General features: G+C 53.4%; 1 long non-coding RNA gene across 2 annotated transcripts in view; it reads right to left on the reverse strand.

Annotated features, from left to right (window-relative positions):
- LOC132399309 (uncharacterized) overlaps window positions 1-3,787 on the reverse strand; it is a 29,344-nt gene extending 25,557 nt beyond the window's left edge. For both annotated transcript variants that reach the window (XR_009513953.1, XR_009513952.1), the window contains exon 1: window positions 3,528-3,787. This is a non-coding gene — a long non-coding RNA (uncharacterized LOC132399309). The remainder of the gene's footprint in view (window positions 1-3,527) is intronic.
- Window positions 3,788-11,967: the final 8,180 nt, after the last annotated feature.

Raw genomic sequence — 11,967 nt, forward strand, 5'->3', positions numbered from 1 at the left:
GTAAACCTCAGTACAGAAGTAAAACTTAGAATACACAATCCGAAGCGGCGGGGAACATGAATTACCACACTGGCTGAAACAACGACCTGGCAATGAGTGGATGCAAAGCCAGGGTATTTATGCTGCAGGTTTTGATGAGAATCAGATGTGCCACAATCAAAGGGAATTAGGAAAATATGGGGAATTAATGGACAGTACCCACCCTCAATGGGAGTCTCCAGGTGAACCACCAGGCTTGCCCGTATTGTCGTGATGGAAATCTCAGATGAGGGAAGTGTCCAAGATGAACGGACAGGGGATCCAGGTGCACACCTCAGGACCATATCCCTCCCAATCAAGAGGTACTGGAGACCCCTGCCTCGGCGGCGCACATCCAGTATTTGCCAGACGTTATAAGCTGGGCAATCGTCAATGACTCAGGCGAGTGGAGGAGGTTCAGCAGGAGGGCACATAGGGCTGACAGACAGGTTTTAGTTGGGAGTTGTGGAATTTGGGATGAATGCACATGGATCTGGGTAGTTTGACCACTGAGGGGTTGATGAAGCTCTTGATTTCGAATGGTCCAATGTAATGAAGGGTGAGTTTCTTGGATTCGGTTTTGAGGGGATGTCTCTTGAAGGGAGCCAAACCTTCTGACCAGGCCGATAGTTGGGCGCCGGAATCTGGTGGCGATCAGCGATACTCCGATTGTGGTCAGCGGAGCGGAGCAGGGCCGAGCGTGCATCCCTCCAGAACTTGCGGCACCGGCGGAGATGGGCCTGAACTGAAGGTACAGCAATGTCGTCTTCGCGGGTAGGAAACAGAGTGGGTCGATAGCCTAGGGAGCGTTCAAAAGGAGACACACCAGTGGCGGCGCTGACCAGGGAGTTGTGGGCATACTCCGGGATGACGAGTTACTGGCGGAAATGCAGAGCAGTGCTCCTTCCAAATCCTGATTTGCTCGCTCCGTCTGACCGTTAGTCTGTGGATAGAACCCAGAAGACAGACTTCTGCACAGCACCATCCAGAGACAGAAGCAGCTTCAGCGGCAGGTTGCTGTCAATGCAATGCTCCTCAGACAGGATGAAGAGATCATTACTCCCCAACGCCATTCGGCTCTACAATTCAACCACCAGGGGCAAGACGTGTTATAGTGCCGGCGTTAGGACTGAGCTTAAGTTACCACTCAATGAACTTTAGTAAACTATTTAAGAACTTTTTAAAAGCTATTTATTAATGCTTTTTGGGAGGGTGATTTTAGATGCATATCATATTTATACTGAGTTAAATACTGTATGTAATTAGTTTTGCAACAATAACTGTGTGGGACACTGGAAAAATGTTGAATTTCCCCTTGGGGATGAATAAAGTATCTATCTATCTACTGAAGCTCCTAGGGTTTGACAGAAGGATTTCCAGACTTGGGAGATGAACTGGGGGCCCCGGTCAGAAACGATGTCAGAGGGAATTCCATGAAGTCGGAAGACATGTTGGACAAGGATGTCGGCTGTTTCACAGGCCGTAGGGAGCTTGGGAAGGGCTATGAAGTTCATGGCTTTGGAGAAATGGTCCACCATGGTGAGTACAGCTGTGTTACCATGTGAAGGGGGTAGACCAGTGACGAAATCCAGAGCAAGGGCGGCCAGGGACAGGTAGGGGATGAAGCAGCCCAGCAGTTGGCTGATGGGAGGCTTTTCCGCGGACACAAACAGTACAGGCGGAGAGGAAGGTGCGAGTGTCAGCAACCACGGTGGGCCACCAGAAACGTCACTTCAGAAGAGAGAGAGTTTGATCGATTCCAGGATGGCAGGCGAACTGGGAAGTATGCCCCCACTGGAGAACCTGAGAACAGACAGAGTCAGGCACGAAGAGGCGAATGGGGGGTCCATCACCTGGGTCAGGTTGAGTCTGTTGGGCCTTTCTAACTACAGACTCGATCTCCCAGGTGAGGGGAGCCATGACACAGGATGGTGGAAGGTTGGTATCAGGGTTGGAAGGGGCCTCTTCGGAAACGTTTTGACGTGAGGGAGCATTTTGCTTCACGTTCTTAGAACCAGGATGGTAGGCGAGGGTGAAATTGAAACTGCTAAAAAAACAGAGCCCAATGAGCTTGGCGGGAGTTAAGGCATTTAGCTGTCTGGATGTACGCCAGGCGACGAATGGGTGTTCTGCTCCCTCCAGCCAGTGCCTCCACTCCTCCAATGCAAGATTGACAGCCAGTAACTCCCGGTTCCCTACGCCGTAGTTCCATTCAGCAGGAGATAGATGGCGAGAGGAGAAGGCCCAGGGATGGAGCGTTGGGAGAGGACCGCCCCAGCCCAGAGTCTGAGGTGACTACTTCCACAATGAACTGTGGAGAGGGGTCAGGTTGGACCAGGATGGGAGTGGAGATGAAATGCCTCTTCAGCTCTGAGAAGGCTGTGTCTGCTTTGGGGGTCCAGTGGAAGGGGGTCGCAAGAGAGAGGAGCTGAGTAAGGGGTGCTGACACCTGGCTGTAGTCCCTGATGAAGCGATGGTAGAAATTGGCGAATCCCAGAAATCGCTGGAGTTGTTTAAGCGTTGTGAGTTTGTGCCACTCCATCACTGCCCAGATCTTTTCGGGATCTGCCCCCACCTGCCCGCTCTCAATGATGTACCCCAGGAAACTGACTGAACAGGCATGGAACTCACACTTCTCCGCCTTAACAAATAGCTTGTTCTCCAAAAGCCTCTGAAGAACCTGGTGGACATAGCGGGTGTGCTCCTGGAGATTATGGGAGAAGATTAGGATGTCGTCCAAATAAATGAAAACAAATCAGTTAATAAAGTCTCTAAGGATGTCATTGACCAGAGCCTGGAACACTGCGGGAGCGTTGGTCAAGCCGAAAGGCATCATCAGGTATTCAAAATGACCGAGGGGGGTGTTAAAAGCTGTCTTCCATTAATCTCCCTTCCTTCTCCTGACCAGGTGATAGGCCTTCCGCAGGTCCAATGTAGAGAAAACTGTGGCTCTGTGAAGGGGCTCGAATGCTGAGTTGATCAGGGGCAGGGATACTTAATCTTTATGGTGATGCTGTTCAGGCCACAGTAGTTGATGCACAGGCGCAGTGAGCTGTCTTTCTTCCCCACAAAGAAGAAACCAGTGCCTACAGGGGAAGAAGAGGGTCGGATAATGTGAGGAAGACATTTAGGTACGTCTCCATAGCTTCTCTGTCTGGTCGGGACAGTTTCTAAAGCCGACTGGTGGGTAGAGGGGCTCTGGGGAGAAGGACAATTGCGCAATTGTAAAGGCGACGTGGAGGCAGAGAAAGGGCCTGTTGCTTGCTAAACACTTCTCCCAGATCATGATACTCTACCAGAACCGTGGACAAGGCAGGGGGCTCAGAGACAGACTAGGTCGCAGTGATCTCCACTGGGGGAAGGGCTGATCGCAGGCAAGAGGATTGGCAGAACAAGCTCCAGCTGACTATCCTCCCTGTGGGCCAGTCGATGTGGGGGTTATGACGGCTTAACCAGGGGTGGCCGAGAACTACAGGGGCTTGAGGAGAGGAAATTAACTTGAATCATACCTGTTCCCGATGGTTTCTGGAGAGAAGGAGAAGCTGGGGTTCCGTGCAGTGCGTGACTTGGGCCAGTAGTCTACCGTCCAGTGCCCGGGTGTCCAGTGGGTACACAATGGCTCACGAGGAATTCCAGCTTGGAAGGCTAAGTTTTAACCCAAGAAGTTTCCCTCTGCACCGGGGTCCACTAGTGCTAACAGAAGCAAGGACTGTTGGTTGTAACACAGAGTGGCTTGAAGCTGCTTCCGGGGTCGGGGTATGGAAGGGAATGTTGTCTGGCTCACCAGAAACCCCCCCCCCCCCCCGCTACTGGTGAGCCAAAGGGGGCAGGTGGCAAGGAAGTGGCTGGACTGACGCTCTCCCGCTCTCGTCCTCTGGAGTCGCTCAGCGGGAGAGAGGCGGTTCCGTCCCAGCTGCATGGGTCCCTCTCCCGGGGCGGTGGAAATGGCCAGGCTGCGAGCTACTCGGGGTGCAGGAGGAGGAGAGGGGCGTGTTTTGGCGAGGGACGGTAAAGAGCGCTGAGAAGTGGCCGAAGGTGGTGGACGACCAGTTCTCTCTCGATGGCGTTCTTGGAGGTGATTGTCCGCCCTGGTGGCCAGGGAGATCAGGGAAACCAGGCTGTCGGAGTCAACTCTTGCCGCCAACTCGTCCTTCACCAGGTCGCTGAGTCCATTCCGGAAAAATCCCCTGGAGCGACTCATCGTTCCACACCGAGTCAGCCGCTACATCCGGAACTCCACGGAATATTCGGCAGCACTGCGTGAGTCCTGACTGAGAGTGAATAGACACTTGGCGGCGTCTTTACCACGGACGGGATGGTCAAAGATCTTTGTCATCTGCACGATGAAAGTGGCGAAAGAAGAGCAGATATCCGGTTGGTAGTCTCAAACAGCTGTGGCCCGTGCTAAGGCACTTCCCTGCAGCAACCCCAACCTGTGGAGTGAGTCGGTGACTGCTGTTCAAACACCAGGGAGCATTGAAGGAGAAAGGCTTGGCATCTCCCACGTAGTGCTCCAGCTTGGGTACGTGTGGCTCTCTGGGCACGGGTGTTGGTGACACGTGGGGGGTTGCCGCTGCAGGCTGTCTGGGCTGGCGAGGCTGGGTTCCAGGAGTGGGTTGAGTGAAATGAATGGAGGCACGGTCCACCTGGTTACTGATCTGCGTGACGTGAGCAGACAGGGAATGGAGGTTCTCCATGACCTCCCGGAGGAGTTGGTCGTGCTGCCCCAGTAGAGTATCCTGGCTGGCGAGGGCTTGTTGAAGGGCATTTGTGTCCGCTGGGTCCATGGTGGCCAGATCGTTCTGTTGCGAGGAACGGGGCGAACCCTAACCCAGGACACTGGCACGGAGACAGAGTCAGGATGCAGACGAGGGTGTGAGCGTGGCTGGAGCTCGACACGGAGTATTGCTGGAGTTGAACGGCAAACGGAAAGGCAAACAGCATACAACACTTATCTTGACACGGAGAGACAGAGTTACACAGGTAAACCTCGGTACTGAAGTAGAACTTAGAAAACGCAATCCTAAACAGCGGGGAATATGAATTACCACACTGGTTAAAACAATGATCTGGCGATGAGTGAATGCAACGCCGGGATACTTATGCTGCAGGTTTCGATGAGACTCAGGTGTGCAAAGGGAATTAGGAGAATATGGGGAATTAATGGTCGGGACTGTGACAGAACCATTTGATTATGTAGAGTAGTAATACAAAAGTCACATGACCATTCCATGCCAAAGCATCAGGAACTGCATAGAGCTGCAAATTTGGAACTAAGAATGAAGTCAGAAGTCATTGGCTCACATTGAAAGAACTGACCCAGCACCACAATCTTAGTGTGTTTTTGTTTGCACTGTGCATGAATTGGCAAGTTTGTTTGTGGTTTTATCAGTGAGTAAATTCAAAATTATTAAACATGCAGAAACTCACCGGGGATATTCTGTTCAAAAACATTTATAGAAGCAGGATTGAGGAATGTGAAAGAATTTCATCCAATGATAGATACCAAAGTCCTGAAGAATGGTCTCTGCCCAAATGGTTGACTTTATTCATTTGCAGAGTTGCTGCCAGGCCTGATGAGTTCCTCCAGCATTGTGAGTGTGCTACAAAATCACAGCCGCTTTCAGCTGCTGAGGCCAGAGTTCCAGAGCAGAATCTGAAGCAAGTGATTATAGATGAAATGGTAACCATCAATCACATCCACGTCAATTCAAAAAGACAAAATGTTTTAATGACCAGAAAAAAAGGCACATATTGTCAGCATGCAAGGCTAAAGCTAAAGTAATCAATCAAAGCAATTCCAATAATAGAGGTCTCCACAGGAAGAAAATTACCACATTTAGAAACCGTACAGAGGAAGTCCACATGGTACTGAGTCAGTGATATCAATAGAAATGGGGTTAATGTATAGTTAATATCACCAGCATCAGTGGTAGAGGGCAGACTTAGATAAAAATGGTTAAAGAGTGAGTGCATTACAAACAGCACTGACACAATAGCAGACTGGTCACTGACCGTCCCTGACTCAGTGTGGGTCACTGTCCGTCCCTGTCTCAGTCTGGGTCACTCACCGTCCCTGTCTCACTGTGGGTCACTGTCCGTCTCTGTCTCAGTGTGGGTCACTGACTGACCCTGTCTCAGTGAGGGTCACTCACTGTCCCTGTCTCACTGTGGGTCACTCACCATCCCTGTCTCACTGGGGTCACTCACCATCCCTGTCTCAGTGAGGGTCACTGACCGTCCCTGTCTCAGTGTGGGTCACTATCCGTCTCTGTCTCAGTGTGGGTCACTGACTGACCCTGTCTCAGTGAGGGTCACTCACTGTCCCTGTCTCACTGTGGGTCACTCACCACCCCTGTCTCACTGGGGTCACTCACCATCCCTGTCTCAGTGAGGGTCACTCACCGTCCCTGTCTCAGTGTGGGTCACTCACTGTCCCTGTCTCAGGGTCACTCACTGTCCCTGTCTCAGTGATGGTCACTCACCGTCCCTGTCTCAGTGTGGGTCACTCACTGTCCCTGTCTCAGGGTCACTCACAGTCTCTGTCTCAGTGAGGGTCACTGACTGTCCCTGTCTCACTGTGGGTCACTGACCCTCCCTGTCTCAGTGTGGGTCACTCACTGTCCCTGACTAAGTGAGGGTCTCTCACCGTCCCTGTCTCAGCGTGGGTCACTCACCGTCCCTGTCTCAGTGAGGGTCACTGACCGTCCCTGTCTCAGTGATGGTCACTGACTGTCCCTATCTCAGTGAGGGTCACTCACTGTCCCAGTCTCACTGTCTGTCCCTGTCTCAGTGTGGGTCACTCACAGTCTCTGTTTCAGTGAGTGTCACTGACTGTCCCTGTCTCAGTGAGGGTCACTCACTGTCCCTGTCTCAGTGAGGGTCACTGTCCATCCCTGTCTCAGTGAGTGTCACTGACTGTCCCTGTCTCAGTGTGGCTCACTCACTGTCCCTGTCTCACTGTGGGTCACTGACTGTCCCTGGCTCAGTGTGGGTCACTCACTGTCCCTGTCTCAGTGTGGGTCACTCACTGTCCCTGTCTCACTGTGGGTCACTGACTGTCCCTGGCTCAGTGTGGGTCACTCACTGTCCCTGTCTCACTGTGGGTCACTGACTGTTCCTGTCTCAGTGAGGTTCACTGACCGTCCCTGTCTCAGTGTGGGTCACTCACTGTCCCTGTCTCAGTGTGGGTCACTGACCGTCCCTGTCTCAGTGAGGGTCACTCACTGTCCCTGTCTCACTGTGGGTCACTGTCCGTCCCTGTCTCAGTGTGTGTCACTCACTGTCCCTGTCTCAGTGTGGGTCACTGTCCGTCCCTGTCTCAGTGTGGGTCACTGACTGTCCCTGTCTTAGTGTGGGTCACTCACCGTCTCTGTCTCAGTGTGTGTCACTCACTGTCCCTGTCTCACTGTGGGTCACTGTCCGTCCCTGTCTCAGTGAGGGTCACTCACCGTCCCTGTCTCAGTGTGGGTCACTGACTGTCCCTGTCTCAGTGAGGGTCACTCACTCTCCCTGTCTCACTGTAGGTCACTGACCGTCCCTGTCTTAGTGTGGGTCACTCACCAACTCTGTCTCAGTGAGGGTCACTCACTGTCCCTTTCTCACTGTGGGTCACTGACTGTCCCTGTCTTAGTGTGGGTCACTCACCATCTCTGTCTCAGTGAGGGTCACTGTCCGTCCCTGTCTCAGTGTGGGTCACTGACTGTCCCTGTCTTAGTGTGGGTCACTCACCGTCTCTGTCTCAGTGTGTGTCACTCACTGTCCCTGTCTCACTGTGGGTCACTGTCCGTCCCTGTCTCAGTGAGGGTCACTCACTGTCCCTTTCTCACTGTGGGTCACTGACTGTCCCTGTCTTAGTGTGGGTCACTCACCATCCCTGTCTCAGTGAGGGTCACTGACCATCCCTGTCTCAGTGTGGGTCACTGACCGTCCCTGTCTCACTGTGGGTCACTGACTGTCCCTGTCTCAGTGAGGGTCACTGACTGTCCGTGTCTCACTGTGGGTCACTGACCGTCCCTATCTCAGTGAGGGTCACTCACTGTCCCTGTCTCAGTGTGGGTCACTCACTGTCCCTGTCTCAGTGTGGGTCACTGTCCGTCCCTGTCTCAGTGAGGGTCACTGACAGTCCCTGTCACAGTGAGGGTCAGTCACTGTCCCTGTCTCACTGTGGGTCACTGACTGTCCCTGTCTCACTGTGGGTCACTGACTGTCCCTGTCTCAGTGAGGGTCACTGTCCGTCCCTGTCTCACTGTGGGTCACTGACTGTCCCTGTCTCAGTGAGGGTCACTGACTGTCCCTGTCTCACTGTGGGTCACTCACAGTCTCTGTCTCAGTGAGGGTCACTGACCGTCCCTGTCTCAGTGTGGGTCACTCACAGTCTCTGTCTCAGTGAGGGTTACTGACAGTCCCTGTCACAGTGAGGGTCACTGACTGTCCCTGTCTCAGTGAGGGTCACTGACCGTCCCTGTCTCAGTGTGTGTCTCTGACTGTCCCTGTCTCAGTGAGGGTCACTGTCCGTCCCTGTCTCACTGTGGGTCACTGTCCGTCCCTGTCTTAGTGTGGGTCACTCACCATCTCTGTCTCACTGTGGGTCACTCACTGTCCCTGTCTCAGTGAGGGTCACTGACAGTCCCTGTCACAGTGAGGGTCAGTCACCGTCCCTGTCTCAGTGTGGGTCACTGACTGTCCCTGTCTCACTGTGGGTCACTGACTGTCCCTGTCTCAGTGTGGGTCACTGACTGTCCCTGTCTCACTGTGGGTCACTCACCGTCCCTGTCTCAGTGTGGGTCACTGACTGTCCCTGTCTCACTGTGGGTCACTGACTGTCCCTGTCTCAGTGTGGGTCACTGTCCGTCCCTGTCTCAGTGAGGGTCACTCACTGTCCCTGTCTCACTGTGGGTCACTCACAGTCTCTGTCTCAGTGAGGGTCACTGACCGTCCCTGTCTCAGTGAGGGTCACTCACTGTCCCTGTCTCAGTGTGGGTCACTCACCATCTCTGTCTCAGTGAGGGTCACTGACCGTCCCTGTCTCAGTGTGGGTCACTCACAGTCTCTGTCTCAGTGCGGGTCACAGACTGTCCCTGTCTCACTGTGGGTCACTGTCCATCCCTGTCTCAGTGTGGGTCACTCACAGTCTCTGTCTCAGTGTGGGTCACTGACTGTCCCAGTCTCAATGTGGGTCACTGACCGTCCCTGTCTCAGTGTGGGTCACTCACTGACCCTGTCTCAGTGAGGGTCACTGACCGTTCCTGTCTCACTGTGGGTCACTCACTGTCCCTGTCTCAGTGAGGGTCACTCACTCTCCCTGTCTCAGTGTGGGTCACTCACTGTCCCTGTCTCAGTGTGGGTCACTGACAGTCCCTGTCACAGTGTGGGTCACTGACTGTCCCTGTCTCAGTGAGGGTCACTGTCCGTCCCTGTCACAGTGTGGGTCACTGTCCGTCCCTGTCTCACTGTGGGTCACTGACTGTCCCTGTCTCAGTGAGGGTCACTGACTGTCCCTGTCTCACTGTGGGTCACTCACAGTCTCTGTTTCAGTGAGGGTCACTGACCGTCCCTGTCTCAGTGTGGGTCACTCACCGTCCCTGTCTCAGTGAGGGTCACTCACTGTCCCTGTCTCACTGTAGGTCACTGACCGTCCCTGTCTCACTGTGGGTCACTGACTGTCCCTGTCTTAGTGTGGGTCACTCACTGTCCCTGTCTCAGTGTGGGTCACTGTCCGTCCCTGTCACAGTGTGGGTCACTCACTGTCCCTGTCTCACTGTAGGTCACTGACTGTCCCTGTCTTAGTGTGGGTCACTCACTGTCCCTGTCTCACTGTGGGTCACTCACCATCTCTGTCTCAGTGAGGGTCACTGACCGTCCCTGTCTCACTGTGGGTCACTGACCGTCCCAGTCTCAGTGAGGGTCACTGTCCGTCCCTGTCTCAGTGAGGGTCACTCACTGTCCCTGTCTCAATGAGGGTCACTGTCTGTCACTGTCTCACTGTGGGTCACTGTCCGTCCCTGTCTCAGTGTGGGTCACTGACTGTCCCTGTCTCAGTGTGGGTCACTCACTGTCCCTGTCTCAGTGAGGGTCACTCACTGTCCCTGTCTCAGTGTGGGTCACTGTCCGTCCCTGTCTCAGTGAGGGTCACTCACCGTCCCTGTCTCAGTGTGGGTCACTGACTGTCCTGTCTTAGTGTGGGTCACTCACTGTCCCTGTCTCAGTGTGGGTCACTGTCCGTCCCTGTCTCAGTGAGGGTCACTCACTGTCCCTGTCTCAGTGAGGGTCACTGTCCGTCCCTGTCTCACTGTGGGTCACTCAGTCCCTGTCTCAGTGAGGGTCACTGTCCGTCCCTGTCTCAGTGAGGGTCACTCACTGTCCCTGTCTCACTGTGGGTCACTCACTGTCCCTGTCTCAGTGAGGGTCACTGTCCGTCCCTGTCTCAGTGAGGGTCACTCACTGTCCCTGTCTCACTGTGGGTCACTCACTGTCCCTGTCTCAGTGAGGGTCACTGTCCGTCCCTGTCTCAGTGAGGGTCACTCACTGTCCCTGTCTCAGTGAGGGTCACTGTCCGTCCCTGTCTCACTGTGGGTCACTCACTGTCCCTGTCTCAGTGAGGGTCACTGTCCGTCCCTGTCTCAGTGAGGGTCACTGACTGTCCCTGTCTCACTGTGGGTCACTAACTGTCCCTGTCTCAGTGAGGGTCACTGTCCGTCGCTGTCTCAGTGTGGGTCACTCACTGTCCCTGTGTCACTGTGGGTCACTGTCCGTCCCTGTCTCAGTGAGGGTCACTCACTGTCCCTGTCTCAGTGAGGGTCACTGACAGTCCCTGTCACAGTGAGGGTCACTGACTGTCCCTGTCTCACTGTGGGTCACTCACTGTCCCTGTCTCAGTGAGGGTCACTGACTGTCCCTGTCTCAGTGTGGGTCACTGACTGTCCCAGTCTCAGTGAGGGTCACTGTCCGTCCCTGTCTCACTGTGGGTCACTCACTGTCCCTGTCTCAGTGAGGGTCACTCACCATCTCTGTCTCAGTGAGGGTCACTGACTGTCCCTGTCTCAGTGTGGGTCACTGTCCGTCCCTGTCTCACTGTGGGTCACTCACAGTCTCTGTCTCAGTGAGGGTCACTGACTGTCCCTGTCTCACTGTGGGTCACTGTCCGTCCCTGTCTCAGTGTGGGTCACTCACCATCTCTGTCTCAGTGAAGGTCACTCACAGTCTCTGTCTCAGTGTGGGTCACTGTCCGTCCCTGTCTCAGTGTGTGTCACTGACTGTCCCTGTCTCAGTGAAGGTCACTCACTGTCTCTGTCTCAGTGTGTCAGTGTGGGTCACTCAATGTCCCAGGCTCAGAAGAAGAAGAAGAAAAATTAATAATAAATAAATCAATCAATTACAGTATACGTATATTGAACAGATTAACAATTGTGCAAAAAACAGAGATAATATATATTTAAAAGTGAGGTAGTATTTACAGGTTCATTGTCCCTTTGGGAGTCAGATGGCAGAGGGGAAGAACCTGTTCCTGAATCACTGAGTGTGTGCCTTCAGGCTTCTGTACCTCCTACCTGATGGTAACAGTGAGAAAAGGGCATGCCCTGGGTGCTGGAGGCCCTTAATAATGGACGCTGCCTTTCTGAGACACCGCTCCTTGAGGATGTCCTGGGTACTTTGTAGGCTAGTACCCAAGTTGGAGCTGACTAGATTTATGACTCTCTGCAGCTTTATTCAGTCCTGTGCAGTAGACACCCCCTATACCAGACAGTGATGCAGCCTGTCAGAATGCTCTCCATGGTACACAATACATCTGTAGAAGTTTTTGAGTGTGTTTGTTGACATACCAAATCTCTTGACACTCCTAATGAAGTATATTCACTGTCTTGCCTTCTTTATAGCTGCATCGATATGTTGGGACCAGGTTAGGTGCTCAGAGATCTTGACACCCAGGAACTTAAAACTGCTCACTCT

The sequence above is a fragment of the Hypanus sabinus genome, chromosome 9 (assembly GCF_030144855.1).
Source record: "Hypanus sabinus isolate sHypSab1 chromosome 9, sHypSab1.hap1, whole genome shotgun sequence".
In the NCBI taxonomy this organism is placed as follows: Eukaryota; Metazoa; Chordata; class Chondrichthyes; order Myliobatiformes; family Dasyatidae; genus Hypanus; species Hypanus sabinus.